This window comes from Triticum aestivum, chromosome 2B (assembly GCF_018294505.1).
Source record: "Triticum aestivum cultivar Chinese Spring chromosome 2B, IWGSC CS RefSeq v2.1, whole genome shotgun sequence".
Classification (NCBI taxonomy): Eukaryota; Viridiplantae; Streptophyta; class Magnoliopsida; order Poales; family Poaceae; genus Triticum; species Triticum aestivum.
This window is the reverse complement of record NC_057798.1, coordinates 106,614,375-106,639,275: the sequence shown is the minus strand read 5'-3', so window position 1 is coordinate 106,639,275 and position 24,901 is coordinate 106,614,375.

Genomic DNA, 24,901 nt, shown 5'->3' with positions numbered 1-24,901 from the left:
TCTAACTCAGTTAGAGGTTAGAGTTAGATTCATACCCTGAACTAACCCTGAACTAACTCTAAGTAAAGAGGTATTTGGATGGCAGGGTTAGATGGAGCGTGTATACGGCGAGGCACCTTCACGGGCGGTGCGAGAGGGAGGGAGGGAGAGGACGAGAAGCTTCGAGGAAGTGGGGAGGGATCTGCTGTGGGGAGAGCGAGAGAAAAAAGTGTTTATTAGTGGTCCTGAGAAGAACTAACCCAAATAAGCACCTCTTGGATGGGTTAGTTTTTTTGGATGGGTTAGATGCATCTAACCTAAACTAACCCTCCTGTTTGGATCTTTTGGGGTTAGTTGACTCCAAACTAACCCAAACTAACTCTAACCCATGGATCCAAATAGAGCCTATGATGGAGTGAGGGATTATGGTACTTAGGGGGTGTGTGTCACATGGAGAGAGAACAAGGGCGGAGAGTGCTAGATGGGTCTATATGTATAGCACGAGCGAGATATGTGTATATGTGAACTAGGGAGAAATAAGGCCAGTTTGGCTTGCGTCGTGAGCATCTTTTGCGTGGCCTGGGGTTGTGGCTGGATTTCATGCACGCTTGTTTGGTTGCTACTCCGTGAAAAAGAAAGCCCGCCTGGGCTGGGTTCCCTTGCACTTTAATTAGCCTGGCTGAACTCCAGACACTACAAGTAGCCTGGCCCAAGCAACCGATTTCGAACGCCTGGTCAAGCCTGGTCGTGCGGCCACGAGGCTAACAACATGGATGGATATTAGCATTAAATAATTGATGCATGCATTGATTGATGGGACGTTGATGCTTTGCCTGGCCCAGGCATGAACCAAATGCTTCAGCACCACACAAGCCTGGCCAGGCAGAAATATTTTACATCTCACGTCCACACCAGGCAGTACCGGCCATCAAGGTATGAGGGTAAGGTCACGAACCAAACTGACCAATAAAGTTTGAGATAGATTGAGGAGCCCCGATAAGGCTGAGTGGTGCGTCAGATAGCTGAGAGGGGGAAAGAGATATTCCATCCGCTCGATAATGTAGTGCATGTAAATTTTTTAGAAGTCAAACTTTGGAAACTTTGATCAGGTTAACGCAAATGTTATTTATATCGACAATACCAAAGATACATCATACAAAACTACATCTCATGGTGAATCTAATGGTATATGTTTGTCGTACTAGATGTAATTGTTTTTCTCCACGTACATCGTCAAACTTTGTGATGTTTGACTTTTCAATAAATCTATATGCCATGGACGGAGGAGAGTGCCTCAGTCGAGACAGATCAAGTGCGTGTGAAGGAGAATGAGTAAGTGTGAAAAAAGAGTATGTGTGTGAAAGAGAAAGTGACAACAAACGATAAATTAGAGAGAGTGTGGTTTTTCGTTTCTTATGTGAACATATCACGCATGCATCTCCGAGATGGAAAAGCGAGGCGAGGACATACACGAAGATAGATAGTGTGTGATTGTTTTCAACGGAGAGAGACTCCCCTGTAGCACATGTCCAATAGAGGTCTGGCTAACAAGGAAAAAAGGTTGAGAGGGACACATGGATGGCACGGACGCATGGGGAGGGAGAGAGGGTGTGTTTGTGATAGAGAGATCCCCTCGAGATTGTGAGGGGACTATATGGGTGGGAGATTGAGGGAGTGCGTGCGCGATAGAAAGATGCCCCGAGAGATATCGGGATAGACGTATGGATGGAAGGAAACAATACGTGTGTTCCTGATGGCTAGTAAGAGATAATCATACTTAGGAGGGGGGGGAGTGCTTGCGCCTATGGCCCTGTTTGGATACTCTAACTCAGTTAGAGGTTAGAGTTAGATTCATACCCTGAACTAACCCTGAACTAACTCTAAGTAAAGAGGTATTTGGATGGCAGGGTTAGATGGAGCGTGGATACGGTGAGGCACCTTCATGGGCGGTGCGAGAGGGAGGGAGGGAGAGGACGAGAAGCTTCGAGGAAGTGGGGATGGATCTGCTGTGGGGAGAGCGAGAGAAAAAAGTGTTTATTAGTGGTCCCGAAAAGAACTAACCCAAATAAGCACCTCTTGGATGGGTTAGTTTTTTTGGATGGGTTAGATGCATCTAACCTAAACTAACCCTCCTGTTTGGATCTTTTGGGGTTAGTTGACTCCAAACTAACCCAAACTAACTCTAACCCATGGATCCAAACAGAGCCTATGATGGAGTGAGGGATTATGGTACTTAGGGGGGGTGTGTCACATGGAGAGAGAACAAGGGCGGAGAGTGTTGGATGGTTCTATATGTATAGCACGAGCGAGACATGTGTATGTGTGAACCAGGGAGATATAAGGCTAGTTTGGCTTGCGTCGTGAGCATCTTTTGCGTGGCCTGGGGTTGTGGCTGGATTTCGTGCACGCTTGTTTGGTTGTTACTCCGTGAAAAAGAAAGCCCGCCTGGGCTGGGTTCCCTTGCACTTTAATTAGCCTGGCTGAACTCCAGACACTACAAGTAGCCTGGCCCAAGCAACCGATTTCGAACGCCTGGTCAAGCCTGGTCGTGCGGCCACGAGGCTAACAACATGGATGGATATTAGCATTAAATAATTGATGCATGCATTGATTGATGGGACGTTGATGCTTTGCCTGGCCCAGGCATGAACCAAACGCTTCAGCACCACACAAGCCTGGCCAGGCAGAAATATTTTACATCTCACATCCACACCAGGCAGTACCAGCCATCAAGGCATGAGGGTCAGGTCACGAACCAAACTGACCAATAAAGTTTGAGAGAGATTGAGGAGCCCCGATAAGGCTGAGTGGTGCGTCAGATAGCTGAGAGGGGGAAAGAGATATTCCATCCGCTCGATAATGCAGTGCATGTAAATTTTTTAGAAGTCAAACTTTGGAAACTTTGATCAGGTTAACGCAAATGTTATTTATATTGACAATACCAAAGATACATCATACAAAACTACATCTCATGGTGAATCTAATGGTATATGTTTGTCGTACTAGATGTAATTGTTTTTCTCCACGTACATGGTCAAACTTTGTGATGTTTGACTTTTCAATAAATCTATATGCTATGGATGGAGGAGAGTGCCTCAGTCGAGACAGATCAAGTGCCTGTGAAGGAGAATGAGTAAGTGTGAAAAAAGAGTATGTGTGTGAAAGAGAAAGTGACAACAAACGATAAATTAGAGAGAGTGTGGTTTTTCGTTTCTTATGTGAACATATCACGCATGCATCTCCGAGATGGAAAAGCGAGGCGAGGTCATACACGAAGATAGATAGTGTGTGATTGTTTTCAACGGAGAGAGACTCCCCTGTAGCACATGTCCAATAGAGGTCTGACCAACAAGAAAAAAGGTTGAGAGGGACACATGGATGGCACGGACGCATGGGGAGGGAGAGAGGGTGTGTTTGTGATAGAGAGATCCCCTCGAGATCGTGAGGGGACTATATGGGTGGGAGATTGAGGGAGTGCGTGCGCGATAGAAAGATGCCCCGAGAGAAATGGAGATAGACCATGCACATGTTTGTGATGGAGACTAAGATTAGCTAGTCATATACATATAGGTGGGACCGCGTGTGCCTACAATTGAGTGAGAGACCATCATACTTGGCTAGTTGGGCTTGAGATTGTGTGTGTGTGTGCGTGTGAGATGGAGAGAGAACGAGGGAGAGAGGTAGAGTTTTAGATGGGCCTATCGAGTGCGAGTGAGATATGCATGTGTATGTGTGACCCAGCTGGATGGAGAGTTTGAGAGAGGGGGGGAAGAGCTCCGAGACGACATAGTGGTGCGTGAGAGAGTTATGGGCAAAGAGCCAAGGAATTTGTGTGCGTACGATGAGTGCACCCAAGATATCTAGCTTGGACTAGCTAGAGTATCATACATAGTGTGCGAGAGAGACCTATAGATGGTGTATATATGAATGTGAACTAGGAAGACCCCCCCCACACACACAAAGAGAGAGAGAGAGAGAGAGAGAGAGAGAGAGAGAGAGATGGAGAGAAAGGGAGAGGGACCAACATGGTTTTTGTGTCGGATGCGTGCGACAGAATTGAAGATTGTCGGCGAGAGAGTGAGAGAGAGAGAGAGAGAGAGAGAGAGAGAACAGGAGTCCGGGAGAGGGGGAGGTCGCATTTTATGCATCAAAGATTGATATAAACCATGTTTTGATATAAACTTGCATTCCACTATTTAAATTGGGGAACATGTTGTCTGCAATCCACACATGAACGGATATATGCATATATCAAACAAGTTCATTAATTTGACTTTCAACTTGTTCATGGAGTACTATAATACTATACAACATGCTACTCGATTGAGGTGTTCAATTTTGGATTTAGTTCACTATTTTGACCTACTGAACGAGCTAGTTCATTGAATCGAGATATTTCATTTTAGGTTTGATTCACGTTTTTGAGTGGGTCAACTATTTGTCATATAGTAAATCGCTAGCAACGAGCATGTAAAAACACATTACTCCCGAGCATCATCTGTCCATCTAAAAAAGAAGTGGCAAGCTAATATTTCAAAATTTGATTCGAATAGACTTGGTAAGGTAGACGTGGATACTCGTTCTCCCAAAATTTGAATGAACCATTAAGCATCCTCTCTGCTCGGTGGAATACGCCCGAGCAAATAAATGGGAGACGCGAAATTACCGTCCTATGTGGGACACACATCAATTGGCCCATTGTACATCGAGGGTAGGTTCGTAACTTCATCCAAGCGCGCCTTCTCCTCGGCCAAAATGACATGTGCCAAATAATTCATAAACCATGGTCGGCAAATCACGCTCTCCTCGCCCGAAATAGCTCGCGCCCACTATTTCAAAAACACTCTCCTCGCCCGAAATCGCTCGCTCCCACTATAGTTCAAAACATGCCCTCCTCGCCCAAAATCGCTCCCGCTGTCGGTGTCAAAACCGGCGGATCTCGGGTTGGGGGTCCCGAACTATGCGTCTAGGCGGATGGTAATAGGAGACGAGGGACACGATGTTTTTATCCAGGTTCGGGCCCTCTTGATGGAGGTAAAACCCTACGTCCTGCTTGATTAATATTGATGATGTGGGTTACAAGAGTAGATCTACCACGAGATCAAGGAGGCTAAACCCTAGAAGCTAGCCTATGGTATGATTGTTGTTCGTCCTATGGACTAAGGCCATCCGGTTTATATAGACACCGGAGAGGGCTAGGGTTACACAGAGTCGGTTACAAAGATAGGAGATCTACATATCCGTATCGCCAAGCTTGCCTTCCACGCCAAGGAAAGTCCCATCCGGACACGGGACGAAGTCTTCAATCTTGTATCTTCATAGTCTTGGAGTCCGGCCGATGATCATAGTTCGGCTATCCGTACACCCCCTAGTCCGGAACTCCCTTAGTAGCCCCTGAACCAGGCTTCAATGACGACGAGTCCGGCGCGCATATTGTCTTTGGCATTGCAAGGCGGGTTCCTCCTCCGAATAATTTTATAGAAGATTGTGAACACCAGGATAGTGTCCGGCTCTGCAAAAATAAATTCCACATACCACCGTAGAGAGAATAGTATTACACAAGATCAATCTGCTGACGTATTCTGTGGCGTGATGTCACACCACTTCCAAGCCTTTACTCGAATTTCTTTTATTGTTCCACCTCAGCGCGCTTAGCGAGGCGGTTTCCTTGGTACATCTTGTCGAAGCAGAGATCGTGTTCCCCTTATTCCGGGATTCCCATCAATACGGACGTGGGTAAGCCAACCGCGCCCGTTGCCACGCCCCCTCCATCAAAGGCGGGTTCCAAACGGTCATGGGGACGGCTCTTCGTATTCTTCCTCTTTATAATGATACCAAGGCCCATTCTTTTTATTCAATCCTCTATCGAATCCGCCCCTCTCCCCGAGTTCCAACACCCAGGGCTCCAAATTCGGGCACCTTCGATCTTCGACAATGTCCGGTCGTGACCTACGAGGCCGGTGGATTCCCTCCTCCGTCACGGAGGAGGACGTGCTAAAGCTGAGAGATGCCAGGTACTTAACCTGCGAAATTTCGCATAGGCTACCTGCCCGAGGGCAAGTTATCCCAACTCCCGAGCCTGGCGAGAGCGTCGTGTTCGTGTCTCACTTCCGTCGGGGTTTAGGCTTCCCGACGGATCCCTTCATAAGGGGGCTCATGTTTTACTATGGGATGGAATTCCACGACCTGGCTCCGGAGTCCATCCTCCACATCTCATCATTCATTGTCGTCTGCGAAGCCTTCCTCCGCACTACCCCTCACTTCGGCTTGTGGCTCAAAACCTTCAATGTGGAGCCGAAGATGGTTGAGGGGCGTCAGGCAAAGTGCAGCGGGGCGGTTATAAGCAAGAGGGCCGAAGCTCCATGGCCCAAGGGCTCTTTTCAGGAGGAGCTCGGCTTGTGGCAACAGGAGTGGTTTTATATCACCGTTCCCCGGGGCAGCAGGCAGAAGCCGCCGCCCGTCTTTCGCTCGGGCCCTCCACAGCAGCTGACGCCATGGGTCAACAAGGGGCGTGACTGGGGGCCGCCCAAAGACGTCCCCCTGTTGCAGGACCGGATTCGAGGCCTACAAGAAAGGGAGATCAATCTGGTCGCAGTGGTGCATGGATAGCGCAAGAAAAACTGATATGCTGTCCGGCCCCCCTCCCTGAGACCATGCAGGATCCCGTGTTAATCAAAATGTTGGAGGTCGCACCTTCGAATGAGGGCGAAGGGGGGCACGGGGAAACTGTCACCTCTGCCAAGGAGGTTTTTGGTAAGGGAGGAATCGAGAGTCCCTCCTTCCAGGGGGAGAAGAGGAACGCTTCCGAAGACCCGGAGGCCATGGCCTCAAAGCGGGGAAAGAAATCTGTACCGGAAGGTCCTGCGCCAGAAAGCGCCCCGGCCGTACTGTCTCCTCGGAGGGATCAGCCCTCTAATGAGCCGTAAGTGAAAAAAGGGGATTTTATAAATATCAGACACCCCTGCTTAATGTCTAAAGGTAACCGAAGTTTTTACCTTGTATTTCAGATCTCAGCCCATCTCAGCACAGCTCACCTTCGGGAGACCTTTGTCCGGAGATGATGGAAAGGGAAACGCCTTCATCTGCCGCCCCATCACGCAGGGCGGATGACCCTGAGGTGTCGTCGCGGAGGGTCTCCCCGAGTCCGGCGGGGCCGGAGAGTTCGGCGCCCATTGGAGTACGGCCAGTGGAGCTGCGGGATTTGCTTAAGAGGGCGTCCATCTCAGAAGATCACCGCACATTAATGGGTGGTGTGATTGAGAGGATCTCGTCCGCCAAAATCGGCTTGTATGAGGCCGTCGGAAGTTTACTGACGGGTTTTGAGGTATGCAAAAAATGACACACCTGTTGACAGTTTTGCACATGAAGTGCGCCCTGTATAGATAGTAGCCCCTGAGACTTGGTATGTTGTCGAAAATGACAGCGTGCCTAGGATCATAATCTCAGTTATTAACTATCGCCTTTCCCATGCAGGTGGCGGAACGTTCGGTGGCCAGCCGAACCGATGAATTTGCCGAGCTGAAGAATCAACTTGACACTGCGGATGCAGACATCTCGCTGGTCAATAGACGACTTTATGAGTCACAAGGTATGTGGTTGCTTCGCAGTTGCTTAGTAAGGGAGCTGACGCCCATTCCTTACAAATTGTATGCTAGATGCAGATGTTGCTGCTGCTATGGAAGACCTTCGAGCAGAACTTGCTCGGGCCAAGGAACAAGCCAGAAAAAGTGAGGCGGCTGCCTTGAAGGCAGCGAAAGGGCTAGAAGCCGAGAAGGCTTCTCACTGCCGAAGCAGGGAGAAGATGGCCGGAATGGCCATGAAATTAAGAGTTTCTACCGACCGCCTGGAAGTTCTTGAAGGAGAACGCCGAGCAGAGCAAGAAGACCTAAAGAAGGCCGATGCCGAAGCCAAGGATGCCTGTAGTGCGATGCGGGCTATGAAGGAGGAGCTACGGCAGGTCGGAGACATTGTGGCTAGAAAGCCCTTTATGCTGCGTAGGAAGTTTACGGATCCGAAGTATGCTCAGCTGGGCCGATTGTACGGTGCGGAGGATCCTTATCTGGACTTGGCGGCGAGTGCAGCTGACGCAGTCGTGCACTTTCACAGCCAGGAGGATCACGAAATGGAAGAGCTTTTCTAGTCTCAATTCCATAGTCCGGAGCGTCCACTTCCGTTGAGTGATCGGCTGGTTGAGTGGGCTGAGCTTCATAGATTGTACGGACTGGCCATGACGGATGTGGTCACTCATCTGTGGCCGAAAAGGCCCAAGCCGAAGAGTAATTTTGGCTTGTTGCAGCAATTCCTTGGGGCAGTGCCGCATATTAAGGCGATGAAGCGGTCGGCATGCGTAGAAGGTGCACGGATGGCTCTCGCCGGTGGTAAAACATACTGGGCGGATATGGATGCCACCACTGTCGCATCCCGGAGTTCGGTCAAAAGCCGATTCCCAACCGAGCATTACTTTGAGGAAGTCCTGCAGGGCGCTCGTATAATAGAGTCGCAGTGCTCGAAAGATGTTATGTTTGAATGACATGTATGATTTCTATCATGTTTATAATGCAATGACTTTTTATACTTGTGTGTTCAAGTATTGAACTATCTCCTGTGCGGCCGTATGTATATGTATAATCTGAAAGATGGCAGTCTTTGGCTTCAGCCCCCATTCACATGGTGTGGGGGTGTTTGCAAAAAGAAAAATGCTTTTTCACACTTAATCCAACGTCTTGGTCCTTGTAAGGAGGTGACAGCGTAGCAAACTAGGCAACCGGACTATAATGCTTTATCACTTTCACTTAGCCATAGGAGCTCGAATGTGGGGCTACTATATAGCCCCTGATGGCACCGTGCTTCTCCGAACTCGGGGCGCGTATGTGCCTGACCGGGATGCGGTCCTTCGTCAAAGCGGAGGAATTCTAAACATTCCGATGGTCGATCGAGTGGTTGACCAGTCTCTTCCTATATCATGACAGTCAGCTTTCGGCTTTCTCTACTGACGTGCTCTCCCGCCCGAACCGGGGCACAGTCGCAGTAGTTCTCCTGGTGCCGTGTTAGCCGATGATACGGAATGTAAGGCAGAAAAACACAGGAGCCGGGCAAACCCAACATTTGACCAAAGACATGATTCAGAGCTGATGCATATAAGGCCTAACTCGAGACGCCGAACACTCCCTAAGGTGTTCGGTCTTTATGATATCGGGCAGAATAAAGCCCTAAGCCCCTAGTGTTCAGGTACAGGCGGGAACTTCTGACGCGGCCGATGCCAAAACGCCAGCCTCCTCCTCGGCTCTGGTAGGAAACCGGGGGATGTGTATCAACAAGAGATATTAAGAAAGGTTTACGCAGGGTCTTAATCTGAAAAGAATCCTTGCAACGGGTCCCTACTGCACGTCTACGCCTGTGTCTCCGTTGTGCTGTATCCTGGACGGGTGTAGCACGTGCTTCATCTGTAAGAGAGAAGGACTTAGTTTCTAAGAAATATCGTGCAAAAGGTGTATATAAAAAGAAAGTATAATTTGGGAGATGAAGAAAGTTGAGCTTTATTGGCTTTCATCATTTATGCGCGCGTCCCCCTAAAAAAAGGGGGTATGCGGCTGGGAAGCCCCTTGTTAAGTTAAGCCGGACTCGTCTAACCATGTCCGAGGTCTAAATGACATGTTTTTAGGGGCTTTGACCTACAAGGTCGGAATGATGTGTGGCTGTCGAGGCAGCCGCACATTCTCCATGGTCGAGAGACACCTGGAGTTTTGAGAATATGCCCCGTGGACCGGGCATTTTTAAGCATAAGAGACGCGTAATGTGGTATTGCATTAAAGCGGGCAAAAGCTGCACGCCCCAGTAGTGCTTAAGGGCTACTGCTAAATGGGGCGATGGAGGGTGAGCTTTTCGCGATGGAGGTTGTTGGATGAACCGAACACAACCTCTAGTGGTATAGAGCCTGTGAGATTGGCTGAAAAGGCCTGGCGTCACTTCTTTGAAGGAAGTGCTGCTATAGCGAATTTTGGTGGGTTCTATCCCCAGTCTGCGGATGGTGTCCTGGTATAGCAGGTGCCGCGCTGCGTGTTATCACGTGAAGTGAGTTCACTGTTTTGACTTCTAATGGGAAAGTCTTTTGGTTTCCGGAGCGCTGCTTTTGGGTTTCGTCATTTTCACTTGGTGTGTCGAGCCCTTTGTGTTCGATGTTAAGTTGGCCGGACTGCTTGAAGACCCAACAATCTCTGTGGCTATGGTTTGTAGGCTTCCCGGAGGTACCGTGTATTTGACACAGTCTATCCAGAATCTTATTGAGGTTGGATAGCTCATCACTGTTATCCTTTAGGGGCAGTGTTTTGTTGTTCGGCCGAGAGCTTTTGAATCCGGCGTTGACCGCCATACTATTTGGGCCATTTTCCTTATTCTCGCGCTGATCTTTTTTGCGTCATGATTTCCCATTTCCATCCCTGATTTCGGATGTACTCGGGTCGCTGGTGCTGCACCTAGCCAACCAGCTGTCTTCCCCCGCGGAAAAGCGGGTCATGAGACTTCTTAGTGCGGCCATTGTTCTTGGTTTTTCCTGGCCGAGGTGTCTGGCGAGCCATTCGTCTTGGACGTTGTGTTTAAAGGTTGCTAAAGCTTCAGCGTCCGGACAGTCGACTATTTGGTTCTTTTTAGTGAGGAACCTGTTCCAGAATTTGCGTGCTGACTCTCCGGGCTGTTGAGTTATGTGACTTAAATCATCTGCATCCGGAGGCCGGACATAAATCCCCTGAAAATTTGCTCGAAACGCATCCTCAAGCTCTTCCCAACTTCCAATCGTATTTTCTGGGAGGCTTTTAAGCCAATGCCGGGCCGGCCTTTGAGCTTGAGGGGTAGGTATTTTATGGCATGGAGATCGTCTCCTCTTGCCATGTGTATGTGTAGGACATAATCCTCAATCCAGACTCCGAGGTCTGTTGTTCCGTCGTATGCCTCTATGTTTATGGGTTTAAATCCCGCTGGAAATCCATGATCCTGTACCTCATCGGTAAAACACAATGGGTGTGCGGCGCCCCTGTATTTGGGTGTGCCGTTGTCTTCAAATGCTCAGCTGGTTGTGTTACTTCCTGGAGTCTTCTTTTTTGGCCCATAGATAGACCTGGCTGGGTTATCCTTTTTCTGACGATCTTTATGCTGATCGTGTGCCGGCTTGTGTGCGGCGCCCCGTGTTGCTCTTGGCCTGTCATCTAGTCGTCTATCCGGCCAGGCGACTTCTTTCTTTTTTGACTGCGGGGGCTCTAAGGCCTCCTCGTCAAATTTGGGCAACAGCTTGCGCTTCGGGTAGCTTTTTGTCTGGTGACTAGTGCCGTATTTATCTGCGGTGTTGAGTACTTTGCTCCATCTCATTATGAGTGCGCCTTCCGCTGTTTTGAGCTTCCGCTTTTGCTTCTTCAAACTTCTTGCAGTGGCGACGAGCCTTTTATGAAGATTCATATGCTTTGGTGATGTGAGATCGTCTTCGCCGGGGATGGGTTGCTTGTCCAGTTCATGTCCGGCCGGCTGCTTGTTGACGTGTGCGTCGTCCACTTCTTCGTCCTGTTCTAAGGCCGGGTCCGTATGGGTGCCGTTTTTGTCGATGCCGGTCTTCGGGCGGCGCTTGCGTCACCGCTTTGTTTGTTTGTTGGGGGAGTTGTCCTTCGCCACGTCCTGTTTTTCCTCATTGTCGCTTCCTTTTGGTGTGTCCACCATGTATACGTCGTGGGTTGGGGTGGCTTTCCTGTGCCCGTTTGGCGCTGGTTCTTGGTCGTCTCCGGCATCGTCGTCCATACCGTCGATGTCCTCGGAGTCGTAGTCTAGCATGTCTGTTAAATCATCGACAACGGCTACCAAGTGGGTGGTGGGTGGGTTTTGAATTTCTTCGTCGTCCGCATCCCAACCGTCCCGACCGCAGTCCGGCCAGGGCTCTCCTGATAACGAGAGATGTTTTAGCGAACTCAAGATGTCGCCGAAAGGTGAGTGTTGAAAGACGTTCGCTGCGGTGAACTCCATGATCGGCGCCCAAACGGATTCGATCGGGGCGGGCGCGGGAGGTTCAGAGTCCAGCGAGGAGTCCGGCACCTCGGAGTCACGAGCCTTATGAAGGACAAAGTCAATGTTCGGCTCTATCGCCGTAGAGGTTGTAGCCTCCGAGGCGGTGTCTAAGCAATCCTCCATCTGCGGAGCTGGCTCCGAATTGAAGATCGGAGCGGTTTCAAGTGCAGCCTCCAGGGTACTGTCCGGCGGCAGAGCTAAATCATGCCCGACGTGACAGTGCGGCACACTCGGCTGTGGCTCGAATCCGTCGAAGATCAAGTCCCCGCGGATGTCAGCCGTGGAGTTCAAACTTCCAAATCTGACCTGACGGCCAGGGGCGTAGCTTTCGATCTGCTCCAGTTGGCCAAGCGAATTGGCCCGCAGTGCAAAGCCGCCGAATACGAAAATTTGTCCGGGGAGGAAGGTCTCACCCTGGACTACGTCGTTGATGATGATCAAAGAAGCCATCGAGCCTATCAGTGACGACACAGAGGAACTCTTAATGAAAGCACCAATGTCGGTGTCAAAACCGGCGGATCTCGGGTAGGGGGTCCCGAACTGTGAGTCTAGGTGGATGGTAACAGGAGACGAGGGACACGATGTTTTTACCGAGGTTCGGGCCCTCTTGATGGAGGTAAAACCCTACGTCCTTCTTGATTAATATTGATGATGTGGGTTACAAGAGTAGATCTACCACGAGATCAAGGAGGCTAAACCCTAGAAGCTAGCCTATGGTATGATTGTTGTTCGTCCTATGGACTAAGGCCATCCGGTTTATATAGACACCGGAGAGGGCTAGGGTTACACAGAGTCGGTTACAAAGGTAGGAGATCTACATATACGTATCGCCAAGCTTGCCTTCCATGCCAAGGAAAGTCCCATCCGGACACGGGACGAAGTCTTCAATCTTGTATCTTCATAGTCTTGGAGTCCGGTCAATGATCATAGTTCGGCTATCCGGACACCCCCTAGTCCGGAACTCCCTCACCCGCCCACTATTTTGGGAGAATCAAAGTTACTCTACTATCCCCGACCCTTAGTACATAGACAAAAGCCGAGAAGCCTATAGGCAAGGGTAGAACTGTAACTCCCCCTCACATTTCAGACAAATGCATCCGTAAGACATGGTTCCACTCCCCTCCCAATTCCCCCCCCCCCCCGCCCGCTCCCATTCATACCTCGTGGGCGCCAAATCACCTTCTCCCCGGGAAGCTCCCTTCTCCCAAGCCGCGAAGCCTCAGCCCCCTCCATGGCGCCCCCCACCGCACCAATTTCACAGCCGCCCTCCTCCCTAATGCCGGAGACACTGTCCAATTGCCGTCGTGCACTAGGTCGTGTGCCTCTTACTCCGTGCTGCTGGTGCTGCCTCGATGACGGCCACATGAACAGTATCGGAGCCGACTCACCCCCGCCGTTGTTCACGGCGCCGGAGCGGCTCCAACTTCGGATCTGTCCAGAGTCCTGGCACTGCTTCCGCATAGTCGTCGACCGTCGCGACATCGCTCTTTCCCTGCCACTGGTCGCAACGCAACCACGCCGGCCTCACCAACTCGGCAGCTGGACTTGCCTACTTCACCATGCCGCCAGATAGGTCACACCCTCATCTCAAATCACTTTATTTAGGCGTCAGTTGTCTGAATTTTTATTCTGGGCCAATCGATTCCCAATGGCAAGCAGCACCCCTCGAGGCGGCGGAGCTCCTAGGCTGTCGGTTGGCTGGTGTCTAACGTAAGGGTGCGGGGCCGCAAGTTCGCCGTGGAAGCAGTGCTTAGATGGCTATCTTTTAGAGTTGCGTGGGTTGAAGGTACTGCCGCCGTCGGATCTGGATGACGGGGAGTCTTTGTGGATTGGCCCGGGGGCAGCGCAACCACGGCAGTGCGGTGGGGCGGGGAGCGGGGTTTTGGCCAGGGCCACTGATGGCGGAGGCAGGCTGCTCTGCCGTTGGTCGCTGGCTCTTCGGGGAAGATTCCGAACAGTGTCAGCCGGGAGGCACAAGACAGCCATCAAGCCATCCGGCGTAGATCGGACAGTACCAAAATAAAATAAAATCGTGTGACCCCAATTTAGTCTTCAGTCAACAGACGTGTGACCATTCTCGTACCTTGCTGTTGATCTCTTAGTGTATTTCTTCAAATCAAAGAGATATGTCGTTCTTAACATTATGTGTTATCTACATCTTCAGACACACCATCTTCCGACTCACCGCAGCTGCTCCAACAAGGGAAGCATACTTCAGAAGGGAGCTACAGTCCCCACTCAACAGTTCCCTGCATCAAATGCGCGTGCCCGACATGGACAGCCACAACAACTGCAGGGCCATCGACAAGTCAGCACATGATGCTCACTCCTATGGATGGCAGCCAGATAGGTTGTACCCTCATCTTACTTGTGTGCAACATTTATGGCTTCGTTATTCATCTAAGCACGGAAAATAGATCATCACATTTCACTGTATATTCATATTGATCTCTTACGAGTCTTGTTCAGGAGTTCACGTTGTTCCATAGTTTAGCTAAGATACTTGTTCTTTAGGTAACACTGTTCCATAGTTATCATCCATCAGCCAATGCTATCCCACTGGCTGGTGATTATAGTATTATACCACTTTTATTATTCCCTATGTTGTTCTTTAATACTTTTGTGTGCCATCTAGTTAATCTCGAGTACAAAGGATACATATTCTGTAGCTTTCATATGTGTTCTCCCTTTAGTTTATGAGACCTGTTGCTGCTAGTGAACCCCAGTCCTACTATTTATGTCGTCTCCTACATGCACTCATTTACATAAATCTAACTACTAGTTGTCTTCTATGCATGTCAGATATAATTGCACACACTGATATATCCACAAGAACCTCACGGAGCAATGTAAAGGCCAATAAACTTGATGTTAATGATACCCAATATGATGGAGCATGTAAAGGCAGTTCTTCAGAAGACTTGCAGAAAGATGATGAATCCTCTTCACCCCACAAGGTCCTTGCTCTAACTTGGCCTGTGATATGGGTACAACATGCATATAATGTCCTGGAGTGTATCTACTCTGTTGCAATGCCATGTGCTTAGTATGCTGATCATGCATGTAAATATGTCATGCCTTCCTGTTTTTCAATACCTATTCCATTCATGATAACATGTTTTCAAATTCAAGTACTGTCATTCTACTCTATCGCAATGCCATCTGCTTAATTTGGACATCATGCTTCTGATATCTTATGCATTGTTATTCATCAGTATGTACTTCATCTGTCTACCATACCATGTTTTTTTACATTGAAGTGTTGTTCTAGTGCTCTGTTGCAATGCCATCTTATTTTCCCAATCATACACGTGTATGTTGCCTTAGTTATTTCTGTACGTATTCCGCTAGCATATAGTTTTACATTCAACTAGTGTTTCTTTAGCTGTGTTGTCCTGTCGTATCACTAGCTCTTACACCATACTCCCTCCGTCCGGATTACATGTTGCCGAAATGGATAAAAAATGATGTATCTAGAACTGAAATACGCCTAGACCCATCCATTTTTTCCGGATGGAGGGAATACATGTCAATATGTCACGCCTTTCTATTCTTTAGTACCTATTCCATCTCTCTGCTATCTCATGTTTTATAATTAAAGCACCATTCTTCTATACAAGGCATGCAAGGGGAAGACGACTATGTTAGAATCTGAACCAAACGCCAGGAGATAATAAACCAACTCCAGTTTTTATAGATACTGCTCCAGCACAGAGAAACCCAACTCCTACTGATAATAAGCAGATTCCAGTGGCCAAAGAACTAGTCCGCACCAGTCCAGAAAAAATATGTCAACTCAATTCTAAGAAGCGTGTGCGTATCCTTGCATCTTGAAATTTTATAGCATGCTGATCATATTTTCTACATGTTTCTTACCCATCTCTCTTTTAGAAAATAAGCTTAACAGATAGAAGAATTTCTTCAATGGTATCGTTTATGAAGAAAGATTCTTGCAGGAATTCTCTGTGCTCCAATGTAGATGTAAGTACCTGTTCTATATCACTATATTTTTACATCAGCATGAATTTTGTTAATAGGCATGAATCCAACCTTTATCTGATCTAAATTTAGTTGTAGCAAAATGTATGATTAAAGGCCACAATGTTGATTTTTGTAAGGAAAACTGCCTGGTAGTTTTGCATCCTGAGCTGCATGAGTGTACTATCTCATATCAGTGGGTTTGAATACTTTGGTTCTGCAGTGGGTTTTTCAGTGTTTTTTTACTGTGTTGTCCTGTCATATCCCTAGCTCTTACATCATACTCCCTCCATCTGGATTAAATGTCGCAGAAATGGATAAAACTAGTTCTATCTAGAACTGAAATACGCCTAGACCTGTGCATTTATTTCCAGATGGAGGGAATACATGTCAATATGTCATGCCTTTCTATTCTTCAATAACTATTCCATCTCTGTTGTAGCATGTTTTATAACTGAATCACCATTCTTCTATATAAGGCATGCAAGGGGAAGACGGCTATGTTAGAATCTGAAGGGTTACAAACCAGGGCTTTGCAAAAGATCCAAACGCCAGGAGATAATAAACCAACTCCATTTTTCATAGATACTGCTCCAGCATAGAGAAACCCAACTCCCACTGATAATAAGCAGATTCCAGTGGCCAAAGAACTAGTCCGCTCCAGTCCAGCAAAAGAATGTCAACTCCATTCTAAGAAGCGTGTGTGTATCCTTGCATTATGAAATTTTATAGCATTCTGATCATATTTTCTACATGTTTCTTACCCATCTCTCTTTTAGAAAATAAGGTTAAACGATAGAAGACTTCCTCCATTAGGATCGTATTCGAGGAAAATATCTTGCGGGAATTCTCTATGCTCCAATGCTGATGTAAGTACCTGTTGTATATCACTATATTTTTACATCAACATGTATTTTGTTAATCGGCGTGAATCTAACCTTTATCTGATCTAAAATTAGTTGTAGCAAAATATTAAAGGCAGCAATGTTGATTTTTGTAAGGAAAACTGCCTGGTAGTTTTGCATACTGAGCTGCATGAATGTACTATCTCATATCATGCACATTACTGAATTGTAGTGCTTCTCTGGTTTCCCATTCATTCATTGTGTCAATGTTGCTTTCGTGCTACCTTACCTGGCTGATGATAGTTGTGCCATATTGTGTTAATTTGGTGTAGGCTAGTTGCCCAAACGTTTGCTGTGTCAATGTTGCTTTCCTATTATCCGACTTGGCCAATGATAGCAATGCTAGTGTGTTAATTTTGTGCAGGCTACTGAAGATAAGAAGACAAACTCTGAAAACAGCAAGGCAACTCCATTGTTTCTTTCCAGTAAATCTAGGCCAGGTAATATGGAAATAACTCATGATTAATCTGTTTGGTTCCCGTCCTAATTTATGTTATGATGAAGTGGTCAAGACACTCTCCCCTATCAATAATGCAAGCCTGCCAAAATCTCCATCTGAATCTGTTCAGTATCCTCTGTCTCGAATGCAACGGAATAAATGTATGTATGTGAACCAATTAATGGCTGAAGCAATGATGGAAATGGTGGATGAATCAGAGGGGCAGAGTCGTGCGACACAACAACTGATCAATGTTTTCAGAGACAGTGTAGCAAAGCAGAAAGAACTTGCCCACATGCTTATGGGCGTCATCTGTGCTGAGGTTGCAGATTGTGACGTTTTAGATGGTTAGGTTCTGCTCATTTCTTTGCACTGGCATCAATCTTTGATTGCCAAGTGGATGTAATTTCGTGTAATATATGCTGGATGTGCAACGTTATTCCCTGTATGTCGTACCTTTGCTTGATCGGTTTTGGTCATGTGCATAATTGCTCGTCGAAATGGGCTCAAACTATCTAATTTGGCCTATCGGGGAAACTGATCCACGAACACCTATGGGGCCGGCGGACCGGGCCCCCTTCGGTTCGGCGGGGGGGGGGGGGGGGGGGGGCGGAGATCGCACGAAGAGCAGATCGAGGCGAAGCACACGAGCAGTTTACCCAGCTTCGGGGCTCTCCGGAGAGATAACACCCCTACTGCTGCTTGTTTGATTATCTTGTGTTCTTGCTCCAGAGAGAGAGAGCGTAGTGTTTTTCTGGGTTACGAATGGGTCGAACCCCCCTTTCGTTGCGCATGGGCCTCCTTTTATATGCTCAAGGGGTCACCTACAGGTGGCAACGCAGAGAAGGGGTACAAATGTAAAAAGTGGGGTGGTTGGTACAGTTACTTGTACAGTGCACCCTACCTAACCCTGACAGCAGGGGACAAGGGCATTAAATGCCCGTCTGGGTTGCCCAAACAGTGCAGAAAAGGACCGTTAGGGGCGCCACCATTCGCCACGATGGCGATCTTGTCAGCTTCGCATGCCACTGCGCACCGCTGGCTGCACAGCCTCCCGCCACGCGCGCCTGGAGAGGCCCCCAGGGCGACACGTTGGTGGATGCGCTGGAGCGTGGGCACAGAGTGGCCGCCTGCCGCGGCAAGCGCCTTGCCGCTATTGTTATCTTGTCGGGTCCGGAAGCTTGTCGCTCACCGGGCCTCGAGGTACCTTGGTTGGTCTTCCCGGCAAGCTCCTCTTGCCGGGGTCTTGTTGCCTTGCCGGAGCGCGTGGTGCGTCGTGGCAAGTTCCATGCAGTGCCTTGGTTGGCCTTCCCAGCAAGCTCCTCTTGCCGGGGCCTTGTCTCCTGAGCTTAAATACTTTGTTCTTGAATGGCTCCAAGGGAACCACGGAGGATCTTGGTGTTCGCCTGGCAAGCCTTGCCGCGGGGTGCTGCAACTGCCCGTGCACAAGTTCGGGGTACTAGGGTACCCCTATTCTAGTACACCGACATGGCCTAAAGACATGTACGAACTTTAGTTGGCCCATTAAGTTAATGGGTCGTTACTAGGCCAAAAGTTAATGGTCAGCCCTCTTACCTCCCGGGTCGTTAATAGGCCGACATCGAAGCGGGCAACAGGTGGCCCCAATTTATTTCACGGGCCGTTAACAGGCCATTACTAAGTTTGGGCTACATATGGCCCATCTATATTATAGGCCTTTAGCAGCCGAAAGAGACAGCGGGCTTGTACTGGACCATGAAGACCATGGGCCGCTAAGAGGTCGAAAGTCAGGTCGTATTGTAAATGGCCCAACTGTGTTGTGGGCCTTTAGTAGGCCAAAAGAGAAACCGGGCTAGTATTGGACCATGAAGGGCATGGGCCGTTAAAAGGCCAAAACTAAGGTCCAACTGCAAATGGCCCAACTCATTTATGGTCCGTTAACAGGCCGAAAGGCACACAGGGCCGGGAATTGTCCCAACACTTAAATGGGTCGCTAAAAGGCCAAAACTCGGGTCTGACTACAAATGGCCAAACAGATTTATGGGCCGTCAACAGGCTGAAAGTGACACCGGGCCAGAAATTGGCCCAACACTTAAATGGGCCGCTAAAAGGCCGAAACTCAGGTCCGACAACAAATGGCCCATCAGATTTACGGGCCGTCAACAGGCTGAAAAACACACCGGGCCGGAAATTAGCCCAACATTTAAATGGGCCGCTAAAAGGCCGAAAGATGTACATCCTGAAAATTGACCCATCCATTAAATGGGCCATTAACATGCCAAAATCTCATCGGGCCGATATTGAGCCCAAATATATAGTGGGCTATTAACGAGATCAAACTGACGATGGGCTGCAATGGTGTCAAATCTTTAACGGGCCGTTGACGGGCCGAATTGGCACATCTCGTATGGGCCGTGGGCTTAAATGGACCTGACACAAGTAGGCCTTATATGGGTTGGCCTGCTAATTTTTACTGGGCCGGCCTTTTCACAGGAATGGGCCTCTGTTGGGCCGTGCCACGTGTCGACGTATCATAGGCGCCTTCCGTCCAGTGAGTGGATGACATCTGTCCCAACGATGAGCCGACACGTGTTTCCTCCAGCCAATGATGATTTTACACGTGGAAAATCCCCATTGGTCGGGGCTGTTAACGGGCTATCGGATTCAAAACCCGACCTGATAGCTTAACAGTGTTCCATTACGGTGAATGCCACGTGTCGGTCACCCTTGACGAAGGCACTTCTGTGACGCGCGATTTATCGTCATGGAAGTGGACACTTCCGTGATGATTATTTTGGTAATGTCATGGAACACTTCTACGACAGCACATGTATGACTATCTTGATTCTGTCATAAATTTGTCATGGATGTACATGCATGACAAAAAACGCGACCTACTATGACAAACACGTATCATCACGGAAGTGTATTTTTTTGTAGTGGTTGAGCGAGGCACGGGAGTGCGAGGAGGGATGGTGGACTGGTGGTGCGGCCTTCCTCTCGGACGATAGCCACCGGTGGTGCACCACGGGATTGACAAAGGTGTGGTGGGGCCTGGTTGTCCTTGATGGAGATCCCTTTGTTTCAGCGAAGCGCATCACTGGACCTCGGGAAGTGATGTAGTAGGTGGGCCGACGACCCAGTTTACCACATGCCTTCATTTCGGCCTGTGCTCCTGTGCTTGATCATACCATACTTTGATGATATGCACAAGCGTTCAGAATGAGTTTGTCGGCACCACACATGTTTACTGTCAGCAGGCAGACGGGCGGGCACCCAGATTAAATGTATTTAGATAGTCGTCCCGTCCCGCCCAGTCACATCGTTTTGGCATTGAACAAGCACGCGGACCAAGATGCAGTGCGCCAACACTCTTGGCCTGTGCGCCTGTTCAATCTTGGACAGTTGACGAATAGATTGATTTTTTATTTTTTAATATTAAAAAAAAATTAAACTAGAATTACCAATCCAAATGAGGAGCAATGCTTTGGCCATGATTTATCTCTTTTCTTTGGCCACTAGTCACCCTTGCCCTACGCGTGGACTGGACGACGGCTAGAGTGGAACATGAATGTTTTGGCGACACTAGTTAGAATGAACGTGCGACGCACGTGTATAATAATCATAGAAACAATTTTTCTCCGTCATGCTAGTTAAGGCACAATTATTTTAATACAATGAACATGCACTTGTACTGAATTCAACTACAGGGGATCGGCGGGGGAAAACGGGGAAAAACTAACCCTCTCGTTCGTGGGCGACAGAGGAGGCTACTCACCACCGCCGGCCCCCGCCCTCTCTCATCCTCCTCTTTCCTCGCCGCCGCCCGGGCGCGCCGGCGGGTGAAGCCTACCTGGCATGGGTGGCGGCAGGGAGCCTTCTCCTCCTCTCCTGGTGAGGTCGACGCGGTCAATCTGGCTCGGCCAGGGTACGGCAGCGGCAGGCAGCAGCGCTGGATGTCGCAGTGGTGGCATGCAACGTTGCGTGCGGGCGGGCGCGAGCGGCTGCGTGCTGCGGTGGTTCGCGCGCGGTGGATGCGTGCCTGTCGGATCTGGCGCTGGGATCCCGACCAGCGGTGCGGGAAGGGATCAGCGACCCGTGGGCGACCGCCCTGTAGTGGTTGGTGGTGGCGACTGATGTCTACTACACAACCTTCTTCTTGTAGACGTTGTTGGGCCTCCAAGTGCGGAGGTTTGTAGGACAGTAGCAAATTTCCCTCAAGTGGATGACCTAAGGTTTATCAATCCATGGGAGGCGTAGGATGAAGATGGTCTCTCTCAAACAAACCCTGCAACCAAATAACAAAGAGTCTCTTGTGTCCCCAACACACCCAATACAATGGTAAATTGTATAGGTGCACTAGTTCGGCGAAGAGATGGTGATACAAGTGCAATATGGATGGTAGATATAGGTTTTTGTAATCTGAAAATATAAAACAGCAAGGTAACAAGCGATAAAAGTGAGCGTAAACTGTATTGCAATGGTAGGAAACAAGGCCTAGGGTTCATACTTTCACTAGTGCAGGTTCTCTCAACAATAATAACATAATTGGATCATATAGCTATCCTTGAACATGCAACAAAGAGTCACTCCAAAGTAACTAATAGCGGAGAGCAAACGAAGAGATTATGGTAGGGTACGAAACCACCTCAAAGTTATCCTTTCTGTTCTATCTATTGAAGAGTCGTTGTAAAAATAACATGAAGCTATTCTTTCCGTTCAATCTATCATAGAGTTCGTACTAGAATAACACCTTAAGACACAAATAAACCAAAACCCCAATGTCACCTAGATACTCCATTGTCACCTCAAGTATCCGTGGGCATGATTATACGATATGCATCACACAATCTCAGATTCATCTATTCAACCAACACAAAGTACTTCAAAGAGTGGCCCAAAGTTTCTACTGGAGAGTAAAGACGAAAACGTGTGCCAACCCCTATGCATAGATTCCCAAGGTCACGGAACCCGCAAGTTGATCACTAAAACATACATCAAGTGGATCACGTGAATATCCCATTGTCACCACAGATAAGCACGGCAAGACATACATCAATTGTTCTCAAATCCTTAAAGACTCAATCCAATAAGTTAACTTCAAAGGGAAAACTCAATCCATTACAAGAGAGTAGGGGGGGGAGAAACATCATAAGATCCAACTATAATAGCAAAGCTCGCGATACATCAAGATCGTATCACCTCAAGAACATGAGAGAGAGAGAGAGATACATAGCTACTGGTACATACCCTTAGCCCTGAGGGTGAACTACTCCCTCCTCGTCATGGAGAGCGCCGAGATGATGAAGATGGCCACCGGTGATGGGTTCCCCCTTCGACAGGGTGCCGGAACGGGCTCCCGAGAGGTTTTTGGTGGCTACAGAGGCTTGCGGTGGTGGAACTCCCGATCTATTGTGCTCCCTGAAGTTTTTAGGGTATATGGACTTATATAGGTGAAAGAAGTCAGTCATGGGAGCCACGAGGGGGCCAGGAGGGTGGAGGGCGCGCCCAGGGGGGTGGGCGCGCCCCCTGCCTCGTGGCCTCCTTGAAGCTTCCCTGACTTTAGCTCCACGTCTCCTAGATCACGTTCATTCCAAAAATCACGCCCCAAAGGTTTCATTCTGTTTGGACTCCGTTTAATATTCCTTTTCTTCGAAACACTGAAATAGGCAAGAAAACAGCAATATGGGCTGGGCCTCCGATTAATAGGTTAGTCCCAAAAATAATATAAAAGTGTATAATAAAGCCCGTAAACATCCAAAACAGATAATATAATAGCATGAATGCTTCATAAATTATAGATACGTTGGAGACGTATCAACATCCCCAAGCTTAATTCCTGCTCGTCCTCGAGTAGGTAAACGATAAAAGAAAGAATTTATGAAGTGTGAATGCTAGCTGGTGCACAAGTTTGATCAATGATAATTTCAATCACCTTTTCTAGCATGATTATATGTCATAACAGTAGTTCATCTCATAAAACTTCTCAAGATCAAGTAACAAGCTATTCACATGTTAAAGCATAGACCATAAACTTTCTTGAAAACTAGCAAACTTCATTCTCAGTCATCAAACAATTACAATTCATCTTATTTTCAGGAAGGGTCTATGTCAGAGCTTTGATTTAGCAAACTCCACATACTCAACTATCATATAGTCTTCCATGATTGCTACCACTCAAAGCATATTCTTAGAACAAATAGCATCCATCGAACACAAAGAAAGATAGGGGCTTAGTGTTTCGCCTCCCAACTCACTTATCATATAGATAATTGTCAACAATAATAATTCATGATCAAATATATTTGCATGGCCATATATGCTTAGATCTTTCCCCAACACACGATGCTTGCCAACTAAAGAGTAGGTAGGAATGAGAAGGAATACTACTGACTCTTGCATAAAAGTAAAAGATAGGCCCTTCGCAGAGGGAAGCAGGGATTTGCAGAGGTGCCAGAGCTCGATTTTGAAATAGAGATGAAAATAATTTGAGAGGTATGCTTTCATTGTCAACATAGCAACCAAGAGTTCCCAATATCTTCCATACTACATACATTATAGGCGGTTCCCAAACAGAATGGTAAAGTTTTACTCCCCCTCCACCAACAATCATCAATCCATGGCTTGCCCGAAACAACGGGTGCCTCCAACTAACATCAATCCTGGGGGAGTTTTTGTTTGCAATTATTTTTGATTTGATTTTTATCTTTTGATAATGGGACTGGGCATCCCGGTTACCAGCCATTTTTCTCATGAATGATGAGCGGAGTCCACTCATCGTGAGAATAACCCACCTAGCATGGAAGATACTGACAGCCCCTAGTCGCTACATGAGCAATTCGGGCATACAAAATAGATTATTATTTGAAGGTTTAGAGTTTGGCACATGCAAATTTACTTGGAACGGCAGGTAAATACCGCATATAGGTAGGTATGGTGGACACTCATGGAAGAAACTTGGTTCAAGGGAATTGGATGCACAAGCAGTATTCCCGCTTAGTACAGATATTTTGGCTAGCAAAGGATTCTAAAAAGCAAGCACCACATGTTGGAGGATCTATAACTATATAACTTCTATACAAATACACCCAAGCATAACTCATTACGTTGTCTTCCTTGTCCAACTTCAACTAATTTGCTCAGGTTTGAAAATAATTAATGGGGCTCACAATCATAGAAGATGTCTAAGATAGTATATTTATATGTGAAATTTCTCTTCCTTCAATATTCTTTCATGAATTGTTTAAGTGACCAATACAATGCTTGTTAACCTTCAATAAATTTACTACCTATACTTCTTAGATGTGAAGTCATTACTCCCAACGGGGTAAGCATATGAAACATATATAATTTCAGATTTATGACATTCAACTCATTCAACCATTTACTCATAGGATATAAGTGAAGCACACGAGTAAATGACAAACTACTTCAAAAAAATATAAGTGAAGATCAATGAGTAGTTAAATAATTATGTAACTATGTGAAGACTCTCTCTCATTTAAGAATTTCAAATCTTGGTATTTTATTCAAACAGCAAGCAAAGCAAACTAAAATGGCATTGCAAGGATAGCACGAC